Below are 16,564 nucleotides of genomic sequence, written 5' to 3'. Positions count from 1 at the left end.
TTTTCTCCTAATATGGCTATTTTGTACTATGCTTCCCAACACTTATTATATTCATTTTTATTTTATTTTTTAAGGAAAATGTGTACTTCTTACTCTGACCAATGTAAAGCCTACAAGCATTGACAACTTGATAACAGTGACTATTCTGAGATCTACCATGTAGCTTCTAAATACATTTCCCATAAGACGATGCATGGATTCTTATTAAAGAGATGGCTGATTTCAGGACTGGGTAAAGAAGTGAACAAAATAATCTTGGGAATCGTGAAGGAACAGAAAGCTAAGGCACTTCAAAGTCCAATGGGGACTGGACAGAAAGTTTAGGAAACCAAATGAAAAGGCCAAACATCTACCACTTTGTTGGGCAGATGATGTTTCTGCTTCTTAACACACTGTTTAGGTTTCTCACAGCTTTCCTACCAAGAAGCAAACATCCTCTGATTTCATGGCTGCAGGGACCATCCACGGTGGTTTTAGAGGCTAAGATGAAAAAATCTGTCACTGCTTCCACACTTTCTCCTTCTGTTTGCCATGAAGGATGGGGGTGGACCCCATGATCTTAGATCTTTAATATTTAATTTTAAGCTGGCCGAATGTGTCCAAATGTTAATAGGCAACATCTAATTTGTCACAGTGACAGTTTGCTAGGGCACCAACTCACCATTCTGAGCACTCAGAAAAGAAATGAATCATCAATATTTAAGCTATTTTTGTATCCATTAAGTGTATGTTATGTAACTCCAAACAGTTCCAGGAAAACAAGCTAGACTGTCCCTTCTGGGGATGATGAGAGAGTGATGGGGAGCAGCTATAATACAGATGAAGCCTCACTCTCTGGCCTGCAGCTCACCTTCTGCTGTGGAGGTCTGGTTCCTAATAACCATGGACTGGTACTTGTCCTGACCCACTGTGCTGGTATTGTGGACTCCTGCTCTAAACCCAATAGTGGAACATTCTGTAATGCAAACAATCCTGCTACCTCCCAGTTTCTGAACAAATAAATGGCATTAATACGGGGAGAGGAACAGTTATTTTGTCTTAAAGGAGAACAACCAAGTGCAACATACGACTACATTCTTTCAATAAACTGTGAAAACTGCTTTTTGAGCATCAGGGAAATTTGTACATGGACTGGATATTAGATGTTATTTTTTTTTTTCAGTTTAGAATTTTATTACAACTAATCTGCCACTAGATGTTAATTTTATTGGGAATAAAACATTTTTTCACATCCTATAATTTTACCCCAAACACTCATTATGTATATTTTGTGAAATGTTCATCTCGTCCCTAAAGCACTTCAGGAAAAATGAATAAGGAGTAAAAGAGAGAAGGAAATGATGGTCTGTCTTGATTTAAAAACAGATCTGCATAGCTGCTATGGATTGATTTGTGTCCACTCTTGACTCCCAATATGATGATATTAGGAAGTAGGGCCTTTGGGAGGTACACAAGTTGACATGGGGTTTTGATGGTGGTCCCTTATGATGGGATTATCCTCTCCCTCTTTTTCTCTCTTATTCTCCCTTCCTCCTTCCCTTCCCCTGCCACAAATGAGAACATAGCAAGGACAGAAAGACCTAATGCAAGTCAAGAATGTCTTCACCAGGAACTCAGTTATCCACCAACCTTGATGTAGCATAGTCTCCAGTCTATGACAACCTGTGGGACTAAGACATTAGTTTTGTAGTTATTGATGCCAAATAATGAAATGTAGGGTTCATGACACTGTTCTTTCTTATATTTGCTATGTTTGAAATTATTTTCTAGTAAGAAGTTTGTAGAATGAAGTTTCTGTCTTAGTGATACCCTGAGGGGCCCGAGATCGCAGATTCAGGCAGGTCCCTGATTAGTGAGTAGTTGGAGGACCACATGCTCCTTACTACAACTCTTCTCTTGCCATCTGAAAACCTTCCCCCCATACCCGACAACCTTACCTCCAGACCTATCTGCACCTCCACTCCTCTGCTAAGCTACTGAGTCATCTAGTTGGAGATCTTGATTCGTCAGGGCAGGGTCTGGAAAGAGAAGTAATGCAGACATTTTTAGAAAGAATGATCTGGGCAGACCCTTCCTTGGTTTTCCCTTCTTTAGTGCCATCTGCAGGTGAGGGATAGGACCTGAGAAGAGAGGAAGCCACAAGTGAGACTGCATGGATATTTGCAAGAGAAGGGAGGAGGAATTCACAACCCAATAACCAAGAGGTGGGCAGCTTGCACAGGACCCAGGAAGGAAGGAAGAAGCACTGGGGAAAGAATCGTGCCTACCTGAGGGCCAGACCTACTTGAGTCTTCATGTTAAACTTGGATGTCTCTTCCTGCTTTAATTTCTACTCCAGATTTGGAGGGGATAGAGCTGTACTCACTGCTAATGAGTCATGGGGAGAAGGACAGCCTCCACCAGGAGCCCTTTGATTCCACTCTGACTGTGAGTATCATCCCAAGCCAGAGAGCAAATGGCACATCATCAAAAAAAAAATGACCTACTTTAAAGAGTATTTAAAATACTACAAAATTTGTCTTAGAGTCCTGGGGTATCTTGTTCACAGAGTTTTTTAGGACAGATTATTTGTTAGCTTAATTTGGGTTCTGCTGAGGAATCTACAGGCTTCCCCATTGGTAACTTCTGACTTATAACTACATGATCTCATCCCACAGAACCCAAATGATGGTAAGTTCCAGTGGGCAAGGCCTCTAAGGTCCTCGGTGTCACAGCAGCTGTGTGACAAGTGGTCTACCACTCCCAGTCCTGAGCCCAGGACCCATGAACATCACCAGACAGTTACAGCCCCCTGCCCACCAGAGGCAGACTCAGCTTCCTCAACAACACCCATCTCTGAGCCACTTGGCCACTGATTGGCACTGAGCCTCAGTCTGGAACAAGTGTTCTGGAGCAAGTCCAGACTCCCTCATCCAAGAGATGGGAAACTGAACCCCGGGGTGTATGATTCACCTTAATGCTGCAGGTAAGTTAGTGAAGACTTGGGACCCAGGAACTCTGTTTCCTAGGCTAGGAGACTTCCAGGAGGAAAAGATGAGAGTAAGCTCAATTGCATCCACTGCTGGGTAGCTCTCAGATGTCTGCAAGCACCAGAGTGGAAGTTCCATTCCCTTTGCCCCTCAAGTCTGGTTCTGATTTTATCAGCAGACCTGCCTGCATGTAGCAGCAGGAAAGCAATATGTAGGACTGTTTCTTCTGGATTCCAGGCACAGTGGGGGAGCCCCAGCTGTAGTGACACCAGGAGGAAGTCCTGCAGGTGGTGACTGACTCACTCCAACTCAGAATCTCCAGAGCTACCGCTCCTCATTTACATGACACAGACCCTGGAAGACTGGATAACATGCACCTGCATTCAAGCAAGAAGCATTCCTTTCTCAGCCTTCTGGTAACTTAGATAAGTGTCTTATGTTTCTTCAGGGAACCCCTGGTAAGCAAGGCTTGGGTCTGAGACTAACCTGAATGAAACGTATCTGTTCCCACTTTAATGCTCAAAATAGACCTTGGAGATTCAAAGGCCTTGAGAGGGTTACAATCACACTTATGTTTTTTCAGGACTTTACTTTATGTATCTGGATGGAGAAAAAGGACAGAAACACAGGACAAGGCTGGACATCTCTGGGTCCCAGCTGATTGTGAGTTGAGTTCCAGCCACCAGGCTTCGGAGTCAGGTGCTGATGTTATTCACAAGCCACCTTTGAAGAAGGAATAGAGGAAAGAGTTTTTGGGCAAAGAGCAGTGTGTTCAAAGAGCCATGGGAATAACCTGGGGCAAGATGAAACAAGAGTCATTACTTGTTTCTTTGCTCTATCAGTTCCTTGGTGTTTCTACTCCTGAGAACAAGTACATGGAGATAGTCAGAGGCATTGGTGGTGCCCCTGGCACCTGATGCTCCTGGTAATAACCAGTTTGTGGACAAATCCCTGAGTCCAGAGCATATTCAGCCTCATGATAGCCCCAGGTTCTCCCTTCTTGGGAAGGCTGACATGGCTCATTGCTGCTAACTCACAACTGGAGCATGGGATGAGGTCATGGTGGTTGACCTGTAGGCCAAGTTCCAAGCATGGAAGGAAAGATGGTAGTGGAAGGGTACCCATTTATTAAGCTTGGTTACCCTGGTCCTTAGCAGGTGCTACTTTCCACATCTACAATATTTTTCTCTGAGCTTTTTGTTTGGCCAGGTCCTTCTCAACATTTGCCATCATCACTCTCAGGCTTGCTTTCCCTGGCCACTCCACTCTCACATGCACAGACCCTGATCCAAAAGTTGCCTATAAACACTTCCCTCCATCAAAACAATAATTATAGTTACCAAAGGGGAAAGGTGGGAGAGCGATAAATTGAGAGTTTGAGATTAATATCTGTATAATAATTTATTTAATAGATAATCAACAAAGACCTACTGTACAGCAAAGGAATTCTGCTTAATAGTCTGTAATAACCTGTATGGGAAAAAAAAAACTTAAGAAAGAATGGATACATGTGTATGTATAAGGGAATTAATTTTCCATATAACTATTATTAATACAATACTGTAAATTAAGTATACTACTATATAAATTAAAAGCTGAATTTTGAAAAATGTTAATGTCTAGAGACTCATGAAGTTCTTTAGACTCACATGATTCCCGATATGATGCTGGAGATGGCAAAGTGGGTGCAGAAATCAAGACATTATCTGAGGTTGCATTTTCCTGAGCTTTGGTGTCTTTTTGCTTCTAGTGTCACCTTTGATTTGTCTTTGGAGGATCTAATACAAAGGCTCTGAGACACCAGTTCAGTGTTAGTTGAAGGATGAGAGGGAGGTACTAGTGAGAGAGTGAAATCCCAACTCCTTATTCTTGGGTTGGGGCACGTTTGAGGCACAACTTATGTCCCAAGTTCCCTATGAAAACAGGCTGTAGCTTTCCTCTCAACAACTTGCATGACATCAGACCCAGATTGGTTCATCCTTTTTCATGTCCTGCTTCCCCTGAGACCTCACTTATTTCTCTATGAGAATGTTTTTAATATAAATTAATTTACTTTAATTGGAGGCTAGTTACTTTACAATATGGTAGTGGTTTTGCCATAATTGACATGAATCTGCCTCAGGTGTACATGTGCTCCCCATCCTTAACACCCCTCCCCATCACATCCCTCTGAGTCATCCCAGTGCACCGTCCCCAAGCACCCTGTCTCATTCATCAAACCTGGACTGGTGATCCATTACACATATGACAATATACATGTTTCAATGCCATTCTCCAAAATCATCCCACCCTCACCCTCTTCCACAGAGTCCAAAAGAATGTTCTATACATCTGTGTCTTTTTGCTGTCTCGCATATAGGGTTATGGTTACCATCTTTATAAATTCCTTATAAATGTGTTACTATACTGTATTGGTGTTTTCCTTTCTGGCTTACTTCACTCTGTATAATAGGCTCCAGTTTCACCCACCTCATTAGAACTGATACAAATGTATTCTTTTTAATGGCTGAGTAATACCCCATTATGTATATGTACAACAGCTTTCTCATCCATTTGTCTGCTGATGGACATATAGGTTGCTTCCATGTCCTGACTATTGTAAAAAGGGCTGTGATGAACATTGGGATACATGTGTCTCTTTCAATTCTGGTTTTCTCAGTGTGTATGCCCAGCAGTGGGATTGCTGGGTCATAAGGCAGTTCTATTTCCAGGTTTTTAAGGAATCTGCACACTGTTCTCCAGAGTGATTGCATTAGTCTGCATTCCCACCAATGGTGTATGAGGGTTCCCTTTTCTCCAGCATTTATTGTTTGTAGACTTTTGGATAGCAGCCATTCTGACTGCTGTGAAATGGTACCTCATTGTGGTTTTGATTTGCATTTCCCTGATAATGAGTGATGTTGAGCAACTTCTCATGTATTTGTTAGCCGTCTGTATGTCTTCTTGGGAGAAATTCTTTTTAGTTCTTTGGCCCATTTTTTGATTGGGTTGTTTATTTTTCTGGAATTGACCTGCAGGAGTTGTTTATATATTTTAAAGATTATTTCTTTGTCAGTTGCTTCATTTGCAATCATTTTCTCCCATTCTGAAGGCTGTCCTTTCACCTTGCTTATAGTTTCCTTCATTATGCAAAAGCTTTTAAGTTTAATTAGGTCCAATTTGTTGATTTTTGCTTTTATTTCCAATACTCTGGGAGTTGGGTCATAGAGGATCCTGCTGTGATTTATGATGGAGAGTGTTTTGCCTATGTTTTCATATAGAGGTTTTATAGTTTCTGGTCTTATGTTTAGATATTTAATCCATTTTGAGTTTATTTTTGTGTATGGCATTAGAATGTGTTCTAGTCTCAATCTTTTACAAGTGGTTGACCAGTTTTGCCAGCAACACTTGTTAAAGACATTGTCTTTTCTCCATTGTGTATTCTTGCCTCCTTTGTCTAAGATAAGGTGTCCATAGGTGCATGGATTTATCTCTGGGCTTTCTATTTTGTTTCACTGATCTATATTCTTGTCTTTGTGCCAGTACTATACAATCTTGATGACTGTAGCTTTGTAGCATAGCCTGAAATCAGGCAGGTTGATTCCTCCAGTTCCATGCTTCTTTCTCAAGATTGCTTTGGCTATTCCAGGTGTTTTGTATTCCCATACAAATTGTGAAATTATTTGTTCTAGTTTTGTGAAAAATACCATTGGTAGCTTGATAGGGATTGCACTGAATCTATAGATTCCTTTGGGTAGTATACTCAATTTCACTATATTGATTCTTCTTATCCATGAACATGGTATATTTTTCCATCTATTATTGTCCTCTTTGATTTGTTTCACCAGTGTTTTATACTTTTCTATATGTAAGTCTTTTGTTTCTTTAGGTAGATACATTCCTATGTATCTTATTATTTTCATTGCAATGGTGAATGGAATTGTTTCCTTAATTTCTCTTTCTATTTTCTCATTATTAGTGTATAGGAATGAAAGGGATTTGTGTGTGTTTATTTTATATCCTGCAACTTTACTATATGCGTTGTTTAGCTCTGGTAATTTTCTGGTGGTGTCTTTAGGGTTTTCTATGTAGAGGATCATGTCATCTGCAAACAGTGAGAGTTTTACTTCTTTTCCAGTCTGGGTTGATTTTATTTCTTTTTCTGCTCTGATTGATGTGTCCAAAACTTCCAAAACTGTGTTTAATAGTAATGATGACAGGGGGCACACATGTCTTATTCCTGACTTTAGTGGAAATGCTTTCAATGTTTCACCATTGAGGATAATGTTTGTTGTGGGTTTGTCATATATAGCTTTTATTATGTTGAGGTATGTTCCTTCTATTCTTGCTTTCTAGAGGGTTTTATCATAAATGGATGTTGAATTTTTTGAAAGGCTTTCTCTGCATCTATTGAGATAATCATGTGGTTCTTATCTTTCAATTTGTTAATGTGGTGTATTATGTTGATTGATTTGTGGATATTGAAGAATCCTTGCATCCCTGGAATAAAGCCCACTTGGTCATGATGTATGATCTTTTTAATATGTTGTTGGATTCTGTTTGCTAGAATTTTGTTAAGGATTTTGCATCTATGTTCATCAGTGATATTGGCCTATATATGGCATCTTTGTTTGGTTTTGGTATTAGTGTGATGGTGGCCTCATTGAATGAGTTTGGTAGTTAGTCTTCATCGGCAATTTTCTGGAAGACTTTGAGTAGGATAGGTGTTAGCTCTTCCCTAAATTTTTAGTAGAATTCAGCTGTGAAGCCATCTGGTCCTGGGCTTTTGCTTGCTGGAAGATTTCTGATTATAGTTTCAATTTCTGTGCTTGTGATGGGTCTGTTAAAATGTGCTATTTCTTCCTGGTTCAGTGTTGGAAAGTTATTTTTAGAAGAATTTGTCCATTTCTTCCAAGTTGTCCATTTTATTGGCATATAGCTGCTGAGAGTAGTCTTTTATGATCCTTTGTATTTCTGTGTTGTCTTTTGTGATCTCTCCATTTTCATTTCTAATTTTGTTGATTTGATTCTTCTCTCTTTGTTTCTTTATGAATCTGACTACGGGTTATTCAATTTTATTTATCCTCTCAAAGAACCAACTTTTGGCTTTGCTGATTTTTCTTATGGTCTCTTTTGTTTCTTTTGCATTTATTTATGCCTAATTTTTAAGTTTTCTTTCTTTCTACTAACCCTGGGGTTCTTCATTTCTTCCTTTTCTAGTTGCTTTAGGTGTAAAGTTAGTTTATTTATTTGACTTTTTTCTTGTTGCTTGCGATAAGCCTGTATTGCTATGAACCCTCCCCTTAACACTGCTTTCAAAATGTCCCATAGTTTTGGGGTTGTTTTGTTTTCACTTTTATTCATTTCTATGCAGATTTTAATTTCCTTTTTTATTTCTTCTGTGGATTGTTGGTTATTCAGCAGCGTGTTATTCAGCCTACATATGTTGGAATTTTTAATAGTTTTTCTCCTGTAATTGACATTTAATCTTACTTCATTGTGGCCAGAAAAGATGCTTGGAATTATTTCAATTATTTTGAATTTGCCAAGGCTAGATTTATGGCCCAGGATGTGATCTATTCTGGAGAAGGTTCTATGTGCACCTGCAAAAATGGTGGAATTCATTGTTTTGGGGTGAAATGTCCTATAGATATCAATTAGGTCTAATTGGGCTATTGTATCATTTAAAGTTCGTGTTTCCTTGTTATTTCTGTATTTAGTTGATCTATCCATAGGTGTGAGTTGGATATTAAAGTCTCCCACAATTCTTGTGTTATTGTTAATTTCCCCATAATAAAAATAAATAATAAAATTTGCTGTACTAGGTCTTCATTACTGCTCAGGACTTCTCTATTTGCAGCGATCTGGGGCTACTCTGTAATTGCAGTACACTGGCTTTTCAATCCTGTGTTTCTCTTGATTCAGGTCACAGGCTCTAGGGCACTCAGTCTCAGTAGTTGTGGCCCACCGGTTTAGTTGCTCTGGGGCATTTGAAATCTTCCCAAGCCAGTTCTCAAACACATATCTTAAGCACTGGATCAAAAGGGAAAACACTCTGGAAGGAATTTGAAATACATCACTTTTATATGAAACTTGGCATTATGGCCTATTTTTAAGGAGACCAATAGAAGATTGTCACTAATTCAAGCAACCTCCTGAAACCAGGAGTGATGTAGGTTCCCCTTCCAAGGGTTCCTACAGCATCTTGAAACTGTCCCCACCATGTTACTTTGTTCTTGCTTGAGTTTCTGAAGCCCACACTAGACCGCAGCTTCCAGAGTGCAGGGCTGTCACTTGACTCACTTGTAAGTATATGTCAGTAGATCTTGTCTCATTATATCAGACTCTAATGTCAAGACAAGGCTAACACAAACATCAGTTATTCTATTATGAGTGTTAGGTTACAGGTTCAGCTACTGTAATTGAACCTTAAATAACATAGTCTTAAATACAGTACAATTTCAATTCTATTTCATAAAATATTAGTGTAGGTCTCTCCACAGAAATGGGGACCCACTTCTTTCTTCTTACATCTTTCACCTATGCTACTTAACTCTGGTCTAATATGGCTGTCCCAGCCCCTGTCATTACATCTACATTCCTGCTAGTGAGACAGAAAATAATACTTCCATTTTGAAGTGACATATCATCTCTACTCAAATTCCACGGACTGAAGTATCTTCCATGGTCATGGCAAACCTGGGGATGGTGGGTCCACACAAGGGCAGGGAAATGTGATCCTACTATAGAACATTCATGATGAGTAACAAGGGCCACCACTCTTCATTGATGTTCCTGTAATTTGTTCTTCTTTGGTTCTCCCCACACAGCTTTCAGCCTGTTTTGGCCTGAAGATATGGATATGGATGCGGTTATAAGAGTAGAAATGGCCCAAGCTGTACAAATATGGAGAAAACAAGAAAGGAAAGAAGATAAGAACGTATAAAAATGCAAAATCTATAGGAAAGTATGTTTATAATAATAATTTTGCAGTTATACAATTTAGATATACCTGTGGTTGGTGAATCAATTTATTAAATAAAAAATAAGAGAAATGTAACATAAATATATTCACTAAACCCAACAAAATAATAAGGCTATATCACAGTAAACACAGAGTAGTACCAAGATTAATTTGGATGCACATTGCAAAATACTAAAACCATAACTTTAGCAAAATTAAATTGATTTTTCTCTCCCACTGAAACAAAGCTGGAGGTGGGCCAGTGAGAGCTTGGGTGGTATCCATCTCCAAGGTTACATGATTGTCCAATACAACTGCAGGACTTCCAGCCATCACAACTAAAATCCACACAACAGTTAGGAAGTAGGTGGGGGAGGGAAGAGTACCATCTCTCAGCTAAATCAGCTCCTTGAAAGCAGTCTTCCAAGAAATCCCTCTTACAGATCTGCTTGTATCTCTAAGTCACCTGTCATGACTAAGAGCATGGGTGGGCAGGAAATGCAGTCCTGTAGCTACTGGGCTCATAGCTATATAACAAACTATTTTCAGTTTTGAAAGAGAAGCAGAGAATAGATCAGTTTTTAGGTAGCCTGCATCACCTGCCTTAAAGAAAGAACCTTTTCTCAATGGATTAGGCTGAATGGCTAGGCACAGTGTGGGAGCCAGGAGGAAGGAACAGCAATGAGAAACAGCTAGATGGACTTGAACTGTGCTCCAGAAAAAAAGTCAGACCTCTCAGTAGAGAACATCTAATGACTGAAATGAGGATTATACATACCACAGGACCCAATTTGTTTTGAAAAATGCTTTTCCAACTCAGGTCCCAAATCTCTCTCAATTCTTCAGCTTAAATACCTTGTCTTTGTTACCTCACATTCTGACCTACCGGTCTCACCTTCCTTACTTCTGTTCACATCACATCACCACCCAGTCACCAACATTACAAGATCCAGTACTGAGGAGTTAGCAACACTTTCTAGAAGTGTGTAGAAACACAATGACTATTTCTACTTTAATATTAGTTTCTCCTGATCAAGGCCTTTTGAAGGACTGATATGGCTAGAATCATGGAGATCTCACGTTTCCTCTAAAATCCCAACCAAGAATGTGACTTCCTTGGACCTGGAGGGGATGTGCTCACTTTTGGATCCACAGGTCTTAGCAGGACAGTAAGTCCCCTGTGTATGAACAAGTTACATTTCAAAAGGGTGTTCAAAAATCCCAATTTTTTCATAAGTCCAGCAAAGTTACTTAGACAGCCAACTAAGACAAATGGCTATATGTTACTGAAGTTTCATAGCAGAGCCTAGCTGACTACAGTCCATATGTTGCCAAAGTTGAACACAGCTGAGCAACTAAGCACGCTTTTAAAAATAGAATAGTAGTATCATTTATATTACCACTGCATTTGTGCTTCCTTTCAGACATCGTAGGCTTGAAATAAAAATACTGCACTATTGTACTCCATCAGCTTCCCTTGTGGCTCAGTCGGTAATAATCTGTCTGCAGTGCAGGAGACCTGGGGTCAAACCCTTGGTTTGGAAGATCCCCTGCAGAAAGAAATGGCAATGCACTCCAGTATCCTTGCTAGAAAAAATGCATGGACAGTGGAGCCTGGTGGGCTACAGTCCATGGGGTCAAAAAGAGTCAGGCCCAACTGAGCAACTAACACTTATTGTACTCCATACAGTTCTGTACAGTAAAGTACACAAAAGCACACCCAGTTGTCTGGGATGTGCCCACGACAATATGTGTCAGATCTGTGAACTAACTGATATGATTGCACATTAAAATGCAGTTTTACATGTTTGAAAGTTTTCAACTTGTAGGTTTTTTTGTAACAGACTTGCTACACAGCTGTTCAGTGAATGTATGTAGTGAATGAACAAAAGAGAGGAGGGTAGGAGCTGCCTGTTGTTTCCATTCTTGCATGTATTATGACCACTCTGAATAGGAATTCCATTGAGCATAATTGAGGCCTGGTGTATGGGAACATTGCTCCAAGTGACAGAGGACCAGGATTCCAGGACATGGCTCAAGTGCCATGGTTGGTTGAGAAGAGCCAGGAGTGCAAATTAAGAGGAAACAAGTTTTCACTGGTTTATGTGAAAGATTCAGCAAATATCATCTGGATTGAGCTGTGGTTTAGAGGAGCAGTCTCTGTTGCTCCGTATGAGCAAAGAGAGGAGAACAAACCATGAAAATCGAACATGTGTCCCAGGTCAAGTATATCTAGTATTGAAGAGATGTAAGTCCTGTCAATTTATCTACTCCTTCCTGGAAAGAATTAGAGTAGTAAATGGGGGAAGGTCCGCACTATGCTAGCACCTTATTTTTCTTCTGTCCAGTGAACATTGATTTCTAATGAAATGTATTTAGAAACGGAGTATGTACTTCATATGAATGAAGGCTTCTAATTACTGTTCCATATAAACTTCCGGTGCTGTTCTGTGCCCAGGCACATGGCTCCCTGGAGCCTTGGAAGGCTCTGTTTTGGCAGCAGAGTGCAGTGTATGGGGATCTGCTGTCATCTGGGGCCTGCAGTATATCTTCAGTCTGGGTTCACATCTGAGGGGTTAACTCTAGTTGGGTTTAATTCTATCATCTTGCTCTTTATCTGTAGTTTGTCCCATGTTCTTTCTTCCCATGTCTCTTTTTATCCCTGACTTCTTTGTGACTGAGTAGTTTCTATGATTCCCTTTTATAGACTTTGTCACTTTATTAACTGTAACTTTTTTTAAGTAGTTTTATGATCCATGGTATGCATCTTTAACTTTTCAGTCTATCATTATTAATTATGATAATTATTAATAATTATTAAATTATATATTTATTTATCATTTCTTTCGCTGTGTTGGGTCTTACTGTGGCATGCAGGATCTTCCTTTTAGTAGGGACTCTCTATTTGAGGAGGGCAAGCTCAGTTCTTGCATTGTGTAAACTCTATTTGAGACATGCAGGCCTAGTTGCTCAGTGGCATGTGGGATTTGAGTTCTCGGGCAAAGAAACAAACCAGCATCCCCTGCATTGCAAGACATATCCTTAACCACTGGACCACTGGGAAAGTCATTATAATTACCTTTTAATATATATTACATGTTGATCATTTGGGCTACTGTTCCTTCCCCCTGTATAACCAGATTTCCCCTTCCTTTTAAATTCCTTCTGACTTGAGACCTTTTATAAAACATTTATTACATTGGTCTGTTGGTGGTGATGCAGTCTGGTAGTTGTGCATCTGAGAAAGTATGTTATCTTGTTTTTGATATGTGTTTTTATTGGGTATAGACTTCTGAGTCAATTATGGTACTCTCAGCACTTTAAGATGTGGTGCCAGTGTCCTCTGGCTAACATTGTTTTATATTCCTAATCTGCTGTCATTCCCATTTTTTGTTCTGCTGTGTCTGTTTTTCCTTCTGGTTACATTTCTTTGGTTCATTGTTTTAAGCAATGAATTATGACGTGTCTTTGTATAGTTGTCATACTTCTTGTCCTTGAGTTAACTGAGCTTCTGTGTTCATGGGTTTAATGTTTTCATCGTATCTGGAAATTTTTCAGCCAGTAACTAAGTTCTTTTCTCTATTCTCCTGTGTCTAACCTCCTGTTGGATTCCATTTACATATATTTTAGTATTCTTAAAGTTGTTTCAAAGTTCTGTGATGGACAATTAACTTTTCCCACATTCTTTCCATTACTATTTTCCATGTCTCTATTTAACATACTCAATAATCTTCAGCTTCATGTATATGAGAATTATTGTTGTAGTAAGCATTTTAATGTCCTTCCCTGTTAATTATGTAATGTATATTTTTAACTACACTTTTACTAGTTGATTTTTCCATCATTATGTATATTTTCTTGCTTCTTTGCACATCCAGAGTTTTTTTCTTTTTAAATTTATTCATCTTAATATGAGGATAATTACTTTACAATATACTGATGGAACTAGGACATCACTGCAAGTGACAGAGGACTAAGATTCCAGGACGTGGCACAAGAGGCATGGTTGGTTGAAAAGAGCCAGAAGCGTAAAAGAGGAGGAAACAATTTTTCACTGGTGTATGTGAAGACTCAGCAAGTATCATCCAGATTTGTTTGTAGTGATTGAGCATGTTTTTACCGATTGATTTTCTCCTCATTTTTGGATATTTTCTTGTTTGTTTGCACATCTGGAATTTTTTTCTTTTTAAATTTATATATCTTAGAGGATAATTACTTTACAATATTGTGAGAGGACAAATACTTTCACAATTATATGGAAATTTTAAATTGATGTTTAATGTGATGTTGAATGTGGTCATTTTTACCCTTTGGATGCTGGATGTTTTTTATTTATTATAAATTATTCCTGGCACTGTTTGCAAACACTGTTAATTTCTTGGAAACAGTTGTACTTTTTGAAGGCTTGCTATTCAGTTGTTTATGCTGAGATGAGACCAGCCTTCAGACCAGGTTTATTATTCCCCACTAGCAAGGCAATATTGTCTTCTAGGCCCTACTGATGTCATGGGAATTGTGAATAATTTCTACTCTGGTGGATGAGGACACAATTAGACTTGGCTCAATTTGAGGCTCAAGTGTTGTTCCCTATAATTCTGACCAGTACTATCAACTCTCCACTGAAAACTGGAGGGCTATCATCTTTACCTTTGCACAGTTCTATCTGTGTAGCTTTCTCCTGTGAACTCTTAACTATGTAGAGTCTCAAATCTCTATTCTTGGGGAGACTGTTGTCTCTGCCTAGATAACCCCTCCATGTATGTGTTGGAAACTATTTCTAGAGTTGGGGCAATTGTAGAACTCACCTTGCTTGCTCCCCACATCCCCCCCCATAAGAAATCCATTCTCTGCTGCCAGATGTTTGATATTAAAAACTACTCTTTCATTTATCTTGTCTATTTTGGAGTTATTTGAGACAAGAGGAAAATGTGTCCTTTGCTCCTCTATGTCTACAAAAATGGAGGTCCCTCTGCAATCAGAACTCACTGAATGCCTTGTGAGTGCTAGGCACTAACTTCTCTGCATGGGTGCAGACTTTTTAGGGATAAGTGTTGGGGCCTTAGGCAGCCCCAGTCTTGCTAGAGAAACATGCCAATTACAAATAGTATTTGCTGTAGAGTATGTTCAATTCAGTTCAATTGTTCAGTCATGTCCGACTCTTTGCAACCCCATGGACTGCAGCACACCAGGCCTCCCTGTCCTTCACCAACTCCAGAAGCTTGCTCAAACCCATGTCCATCAAGTCAGTGGTGCCATCCAACCATCTCATCCTCTGTTGTCCTCTTCTCCTCCTGCCTTCAGTCTTTCCCAGAAACACGGTCTTTCCTGATGAGTCTGTTCTTTACAACAGTTGGCCAAAGTATTGGAGCTTCAGGTTCAGATTCAGTGCTTACAATTAATATTCAGGATTGATTTCCTTTAGCATTGACTGGTTGGATCATCTTGCAATCCAAGGGACTCTCAAGAGTCTTGTCCAACATCACAGTTCAAAACCATCATTTCTTCATCGCTCACCACTCCTTATGGTGCTAATGTCACTTCCATACCTGACAACTGGAAAAATCATAGCTTTGATTATGCTGAACTATTTTAGCAAAGTAATGTCTCTGCTTTTACAAATGCTGTCTAGGTTTGTCATAGGTTTTCTTCAAACAAGCAAGCATCTTTTATTTACATAGCTTCAGTCATCATCTGCAGTGATTTTGGAGCCCCTCAAAATAAAGTTTCTCACTGCTTCCATTATTTCCCCATCTATTTGCCATAAAGTGATTGGACCAAATGCCATGGTATTCATTTTCTGAATGGGGAGTTTAAGCCAGATATTTGACTCTCCTATTTCACTTTCATCAAGAGGCTCTTTAGTTCCTCTTCACTTTCTGCCATGAGGGTGGTGTCATCTCCATACCTGAGGTTTTTGATATTTCTCTCGGAAATCTTGATTCCAGTTTGTGCTTCATCTAGTTGGGCATTTCTCATATGTACTCTGCATATAAGCTAAGTAATCAGTTCAGTTTAGTCACTCAGTAGTGTCCGACTCTTTGGGACCCCATGAATTGCAGCACACCATACTTCAATGACCATCACTAACTCCCAGAGTTCACTGAGACTCATTTCCATCAACTCAAGGATGACATCCCCATCTCATCCTCTGTCGTCCCTTTCTTCTCCTACCCCCAATCCCTCTCAGCAACAGAGTCTTTTCCAATGAGTCAACCCTTCACATGAGGTGGCCAAAGTACTGGAGTTTCAGCTTCAGCATCATTCCTTCCAAAGAAATCCCAGGACTGATATCCTTCAGAATGGACTGGTTGGATCTCCTTGCTGTCCAAGGGACTCGCAAGAGTCTTCTCCAAAACCACAGTTTAAAAGCATCAATTCTTCGGTGCTCAGACTTCTTCACAGTCCAACTCTCACATCCATACATGACCACAGGAAAAACCATAGCCTTGACTAGACGGACCTTTGTTGGCAAAGTAATGTCTCTGCTTTTGAATATGCTATCTAGGTTGGTCATAACTTTCCTTCCAAGGAGTAAGCGTCTTTTAATTTCATGGCTGCAGTCACCATCTGCAGTGATTTTGGAGCCCAGAAAAATAAAGTCTGACACTGTTTCCACTGTTTCTCCATCTATTTCCCATGAAGTAATGGGACC

The sequence above is a fragment of the Bos indicus x Bos taurus genome, chromosome 29 (genome assembly GCF_003369695.1).
Source record: "Bos indicus x Bos taurus breed Angus x Brahman F1 hybrid chromosome 29, Bos_hybrid_MaternalHap_v2.0, whole genome shotgun sequence".
In the NCBI taxonomy this organism is placed as follows: domain Eukaryota; kingdom Metazoa; phylum Chordata; class Mammalia; order Artiodactyla; family Bovidae; genus Bos; species Bos indicus x Bos taurus.
The sequence above is the reverse complement of the archived record's forward strand: the minus strand, read 5'-3'. Positions refer to the sequence as shown.